The 6974-nt window shown below is 43.4% G+C and overlaps 2 non-coding genes across 2 annotated transcripts; one reads left to right on the forward strand and one right to left on the reverse strand.

The window, feature by feature from the left end:
* Positions 1 to 207: 207 nt before the first annotated feature.
* Positions 208 to 280, reverse strand: trnaf-gaa (transfer RNA phenylalanine (anticodon GAA)). The gene has a single exon. It is a non-coding gene; the product is annotated as a tRNA-Phe (tRNA).
* A 6350-nt stretch (positions 281 to 6630) lies between these two features.
* On the forward strand, positions 6631 to 6721 carry trnar-ucu (transfer RNA arginine (anticodon UCU)). Its single transcript is given in 2 exon segments — positions 6631 to 6667; positions 6686 to 6721. It is a non-coding gene; the product is annotated as a tRNA-Arg (tRNA).
* The last annotated feature ends 253 nt before the right edge of the window (positions 6722 to 6974 follow it).

Raw genomic sequence — 6974 nt, forward strand, 5'->3', positions numbered from 1 at the left:
AGGGACCGAGCTGGTGAGTGGAACTGACCAGATTGCTCCGGGGAGAGCCAGCATGGACGTGATAGGCCAAACGACCACCTTCTGTGCTGTAAATGACTGTGTGTTGTTTCTCAAATTCAATCCACTGGTGCTTGGTAAATAATTTCAAAGTAAATTGTGCAACCGGAAAATCAGAACCAAGGCAAGGGACGCATAAGGAAGCAAAATTGCTGAAACACGGGATTGAACCAGGGACCTTTAAATCTTCAGTCTAACGCTCTGCCAACTGAGCTATTTCAGCCCTACATTAACAGCCGTTTGGTGTCCTTGTTTTGGAAGAATATACATACATTCAAGTTTTCCAAAAAATTAAAGAACACAACATGTGAGTAATATTCCCCATTGCTTTCTCAGTACTGATGGATTGTGAAGCGGGAGACAGACAGAAGTGCCACTGAGCCGCACAGACCCCGAGCTGAGAATGAAATGAGATCAAATTCAATCTTTCATAGTGAGATGCTGCTGAGAGGTCAGAGTCCTGAATCGAAGCGAGACTTGCTCATTTCAAACACTCCCTGTACTCTCTGCTCATGAAGCCTTACAAAAGGGAAAAACAGAATGGCACTCAAACTCACAACCCTGCCATTAAAAGTCTCATATTCGACTGACAGAACTGTCACTTCTACTCGGTCTCTTATTGGATGGATGCAACTCCAACGCAGGGGTGGCATTCAAATCCTCCCATGGGTCCACATGTCAGACTGAGTTCCATGTTGTAGACTCAAGCAAATGAAATCTGCTCACTTCCAAAACTATCAGCGAATTGAAGCTGATTACAATCAACATCATCAGAGGTCAGAAATACCTGGTGAAAGAAGACACCCTGAAGAAGGATCCACAATTATTCAAAGGCATCGACAAAGTGAAAAACAAGAAAATCGATGAGTCAATGCAAGCCAAACAACAGAAACACTGAAGAATTCCATTCCATTCCAGTCCAGAACCCAGTCCTGTTGTTTTTGGAGTCAGGTCACAATTCCAGCAACAACTTTATATTCCCACTTGGCTATCTGTACATTTAGTTAATTACAATTTTGTCGACAAGCTCTTTGAATCCAGTTGTCTGGTCCTCAAGCCAGCTCCGTATGGAAGTCAATTCCACCTTCTGCAAGGCTGAAACCAATAGATAACCTTAATCTAAAAATGCCAGCAGACCAGGGCTCGTCCGGGACTTTAACCCGGGATCTCTCGCATGTTAATTAACCATACTCCCAAAGCAAGAATCATACCCCTAGACCAACGAGCCACTGACAGGTCAGGCTTTGTTAGCTGCTGTGGAATGTCACTGGAACCCCCCAGCCAATCATCCATTTTTTTCAGATCAAAGCAACATCCTGCAAATGCTGAAATAAAAACAGAAAGTGCTGGAAATGTTCAGCAGCTCTGGCAGCATCTGTGCTGTGAGAAACACAGTTAACGTTTCAGGGCACTCACCTTTTGTTTCATCCATCCTTTCAGACTGCTTCTGTCCATCCAATCTCACTTTCTATTCTATCCACATTCTAACCATTCACTACGTTACTACATTTTTCATGAATTCCTCATTTCTTTTATTAATGACAATTTTGTATGTCTGGCCTTTGCTTCAGACACCACCACAAGTGGAATCATGTCTCCATCTACCCAATCAAACCACTTCGCTGTTGCCTCACTTTGCAATGTTTCTTTAACCCTGACAGACTGTGGAGTTTCTGCTGTTTGATTGCAGTTCTTGCTTCCTGCCAGTAGATGTCACCTCACTCCAATACAGTGAAGTTTACAAATCTGAGAGAGACACAACAGGAAATAATTGTTCACATTATAGTGAATGTGTGGGATTTAGAAATACTAGGAGTGGAGACGAGTTATTATTGCACTCTGCTATTACATCTTTTATAATGGACTCCAGCATTTTCCCCACGACTGATGTCAGGCTAACCGGTATATAATTCGCTGTTTTCTTTCTGCCTCTTTTTTTAAATAGTGGAGTTACATTAACTACCGTCCAATCCATTGGAACTGTTCCAGAGTCGATAGAATTTTGAAAAAAGACCAAAAATGCATCTGCTATTTCAAGGGCCACTTCCTTCAGTACTCTGACATGTAGATTATCAGGCCCTGGGGATTTATCGGCCTTCAATCCCATCAATTTCCCCAACATTCCCTACTAATACTGATTTCATCCAGTTCCTCCTTCTCACTAGACCCTATGTTCCCCAACATTTCTGGGAGATAATTTGTATCCTCCTTTGTGAAGACAGATCCAAAGTATGTATTTAATTGGTCTGCCATTTCTTTGTTCCCCATTATAAATTCCCCCGTTTCTGACTGTAAAGGGCCCACATTTGTCTTCACTAATCTTTTTCTCTACACATATCTATAGAAGCTTTTACAGTCAGTTTTTATGTTCTCTGCTAGCTTACTCTCATACTCTATTTCCCCCTTCTTAATCAATCCTTTTGTCCTCCTCTGCTAAATTCCAAACTGCTCACAATCTTCAGGTTTGCTGCTTGTTCTGGCCATTTTATATTTCTCCTCCTTGGATCTAATACTTTCCTTAATTTCTTTTGTAAGCCACAGTTGAGCCACCCTTCCTGTTTTACTTATGCACAGACAGGAATGAACAATTGTTGTAATTCATCCATGCGCTCTTTAAATGCTAGCCATTGCCTATCCACTGTCAACCCTTTAAGTAACGTTCCCCAATCTATCATAGCCAACTCACGCCTCATACCTTCATAGTTTTCTTTGTTTAGATTCAGGACCCGAGTCTCGGAATCAACTCTCTCACTCTCCATCTTAATGAAGAATTTTATCATATTATGGGCGCACTTCCCCAAGGGACCCCACACAACAAGATTGTTAACTAATCCTTTCTCATTACACAATACCCAGTCCAGGATGGCCTGTTCTCTGGAGGTGTTATACACCTCTATCAATTCTCCACTCAATCTCCTTTGAGAAAGGCAGAATAATCCTAGCTTTTCCAACCTAACCTTGTAACTAAAATCCCCCATCCCTGGATCCATTCTGGTAAATCGCCTCTGCGTCCTCTCAAGGACTCTCACATTCTTTCTAAAGTCTGCTGAGCAGAACTGGAAGCAACACTCCAATTGGGGCCTAACCAGAGTATTATAATGGTTCAGCATAACTTCCCTGCTTTTGTACTCAATGCCTCTATTTATAAAGCCCAAGCTCCCATATGCTTTGCGAACCACTCTCGCAATATGACTTGCCTCCTTCAAAGATTGATGCACATGAACCCCAAGTCCCTCTATTCCAGCACACTCTTTATAACTGTGCCATTAAGTATATATTGCCTCTCCCTATTCCTTATGCCAAAATACATCACCTCACACTTGTCACTATTAAATTCCATCTGCCACCTGTCTGCCCATTCTGCTAGCCTATCGCTGTCCTGTTGCAGGCAGTTCATATCATCCTCACTGTTTGCCACTCCTCCAAGTTTGGTGTCATCGGCATATTTTGAGATTCTACTCTGTATTCCAAGATCCAAGTCACTTACCTTCAGCAAAAAAAGCAGTGGTTCTGGCACTGACCCTTGGGGAACACCACTGTCGACTATCCTCCAGTCTGACCAAGAACCATTTAATATGACTCGCTGTTTTCAGTCTTTAAAACAATTTACTCTCCAAATGGACACTGACCCTCCTAATCCATGAACCCCAATTTTGTTAACCACCCTTTTATGTGGTACTTTATAAAATGCTTTCGTAACATCCATATAAACAACATCCACTGCATTCCCTGCATCAGTATTTTCAGATCGTTTATCAACAAATGCAGTTAGATTCGTCAAGCATGAACTCCCATTGATAAATCCATGCCCACTCTCCTTAATTAACTCAAACCTCTCCAAAGGACTTGATTTTTTTCCCCTGACCTGTTGATCTCATGCTGATAGCAAGCTCACCAGAGAGCATGTATTTGGCAATGTGACCGTCATCCATTTGGCCCAGTCAACAGAGTCACCGCTGACTCAAGAGTGGAAACATGCTGCGGATCCCTGCACGCTGGTGTACTTCCGCATTCGGCACTCTGTCCTGCCAGGAGATGCCCAGTATCCATCTGAGGCAGTGGAGGTGGAAGCTGTTCAGCCGCTTTTTTTGGCTTGTATAAGTTGTTGATGCTTCTCTACTATAAAGGAGGGTGCTGAGAACACAAGCCTTGTACACGTGGAGCTTTGTATTTTCGGTCAGTTTGCTGTCGGTTCACACTTGTCTTCTCAACTTTGACATGACAGTTGCAGCATTGGCAATCCTGGTGCTGATTTCAGTATCAAGGGACAGATTTTTGGTGATTGTTGATTGAAGGTATGTGAAGCTGTTGACAACCTCCAAAGTGAGGTTGTCGATGTTGTTGGAAAGTGGAGTCTCTACGTCCTGGCCCGTATCTTTCATCTTCCTGATGCTGATTGTCAGTCCAAACTCTTTGCAGGCCAGGGAGAACCGATCTACAAGCTGCTGTGACTGAACTTCATTATGGGATGTCAGCACAGCATCATCAGCAAATAGCAACTCACAGACTAGGAATTTACCCACTTTGGTCTTGGCGCACAGTCTTGCCAAGTTGAACAGCTTGTCGTCAGCTCTGATGTGCAGGTGAACACCTATATCTGAGTAATTGAAAGTGCACAATAGCAGCATGGAGAAGAATATGCCAATTATAAAGGATGTGATAACTAGACAGTTCGAAAATGATGACATGATTGGGCAGAGTCAACATAGAATTATGAAAAGGAAAACAGGTTTGAAAAACCTGTTGAGATTTTTGAGGATGTTACCTATAGAACAGATAAAGGAGAACCAGTGGATGTGTGGTATTTGTATTTTCCTTTGGTAAGGTCCCACACAGGAGGTGAGTAAACAAAATTAGAGCACATAGGCTTGGGGATAATATACTGATATGGATTGAGAATTGGTTAACAGACCGAAAACAGAGAGCAGGAATAACGGGTCCTTCTCAGGATGGCAGGCTGTTACTATTGGGGTACTGCAAGGATCAGTGTTGGAGCCACAGCTGTTAACAACCTATATAAATGATTTGGATGTGGGGATTAAATGCAATATTTCCAAGTTTGCAGATGACACAAAGCTCGGTGAAGTGTGAGTTGTGAGGAGGATGCAGAGAGGCTTCCAGGGGACCTGGAGAGGCTAAGTGAATGGGCAAGAACATGGAATATAATGTGAATAAGTGTGAAGTTATTCACTTTGGTAGAATAAACAGAAAGACAGAGTATTTCTTAAATGGTGAGAGGTTGGGAAGTGTCGATGTCCAAAGGGACCTGGGTGTCCTTGTTCCTGAGACACTAAAAGCTCTTGTGCAGGTGCAGTAATCAATTAGGAAGGCAAATGGTATGTTGTACCCACACGAGGGGTCATGAGTACAGGAGTAAAGATGTCTTGCTGCAATTGTATAGAGCCTTGGTGAATCCGCACTGGAGTATTGTGTACAGTTTAGTCTCCTCATCTTATGAAGGATACACTTGCCATAGAGGTGGTGAAACAGAGGGTCAACAGACTAATCTTTTTTTTGCATTTATTTCATTTCATCTCAGTTTGTTCAGTTTGCTTACCTACTGTTTTTTTTCAGGTTTGTACTTGCTGCTGTTCAATATTCAGTCCGTTAACACCTAATCTGTACTAATGCTTTGTCTTTCAACACACCATTAACATATTGTTTGCCTTTGCTGCATGACCTTTTGGTCAGCTATGTGGCCTTGTCCAATCTACACCTTCTCCTTTGTTATCTCTTGCCCCACCCCCACCCCACTTGCTTATAACCTGTGACTTTTCTAATATATGTCAGTTCCGAAGATGGGTCACTGACCTGAAACATTAACTCTGCTTCTCTTTTCACAGATGCTGCCAGACCTGCTGAGTGGTTCCAGCATTTCTTGTTTTTATGTCACCAGACTAATCCCTGGGATGGTGGGATTGTCTGATGAGGAAACTGGGCCTGTATTCCTTAAAGTTTCGAAGAATGAGAGGTGATCTGATTGAAACTGACAAAATTCTTACAGGGCGTGACAGTGTGGATGTAGACAGGATGTTTGCCCTGGTTGGTGAGTCTAAAACCAAAGGACATCGTCTCAGAATAAGGAGTAGGCCATTTAAAACTGAGATGGGTGGAATTTCTTCACTCAGACGGTGGTGAATCATTGGAATACTGTGCCCCAGAGGGCTGTGGCAGCTCAATCATTGAGCATGTTCAAGACAGAAATTGATAGAAATCTTGATACTCATGACATCAAGGGATATGGGGATAGCATGGGAAAGGGGCTTTGAGGTAGGTGATCAGCCATGATCGAATTGAATGACAGAGCAGGCTCGACGGGCTGAATAGCTTACTCCGATGTTCCTCTGTTCCTAAGAGAGTTGGCGCCAGCGCGCAGCCCTGCTTTACCCCACTGCTGATCTTGAAAGCGTCTGATGTTGCTCCATTGTAACTGATGGAACTGTGCATGTTCTCGTGGAAAGAAGAGATGATGCCCAAGTGGTCAGGAGGGCAGCCTATGTTCCATCGCAGTTTCAAGCGGCCGTCTCTGCTGACAAGATCAAAGGCCTTAGTGATGTTTACAAAAATGTGTGAGGCTCTGTGGCGCAATGGATAGCGTGTTGGACTTCTAAATAATGATTAAGACGATATTCAAAGGTTGTGGGTTCAAGTCCCACCGGAGTCAGGTTTTGGACCAGACACAGAGGAGCACAACGGAACAACAAATGAAGAAATGCGCCAAAAGCACAGACTCGGAGACAGAGCGAAAGAGAGAGGAGCAGAGCAGGGGAAAAAAAAATCGAGGAGTGACGTCACAATGGAGAGTGAGAGCAGGGAAACAGAGAGCCGCTGGGGTGAGGATACAGGATTTGGTTCTTTCTTCAGTGCAGTGGAAGGAGCTGTTTGGTGAGGATCTGGTAAGCTGTGACATCACAGGC

This window comes from Heterodontus francisci, unplaced genomic scaffold (assembly GCF_036365525.1).
Source record: "Heterodontus francisci isolate sHetFra1 unplaced genomic scaffold, sHetFra1.hap1 HAP1_SCAFFOLD_58, whole genome shotgun sequence".
Taxonomy (NCBI): domain Eukaryota; kingdom Metazoa; phylum Chordata; class Chondrichthyes; order Heterodontiformes; family Heterodontidae; genus Heterodontus; species Heterodontus francisci.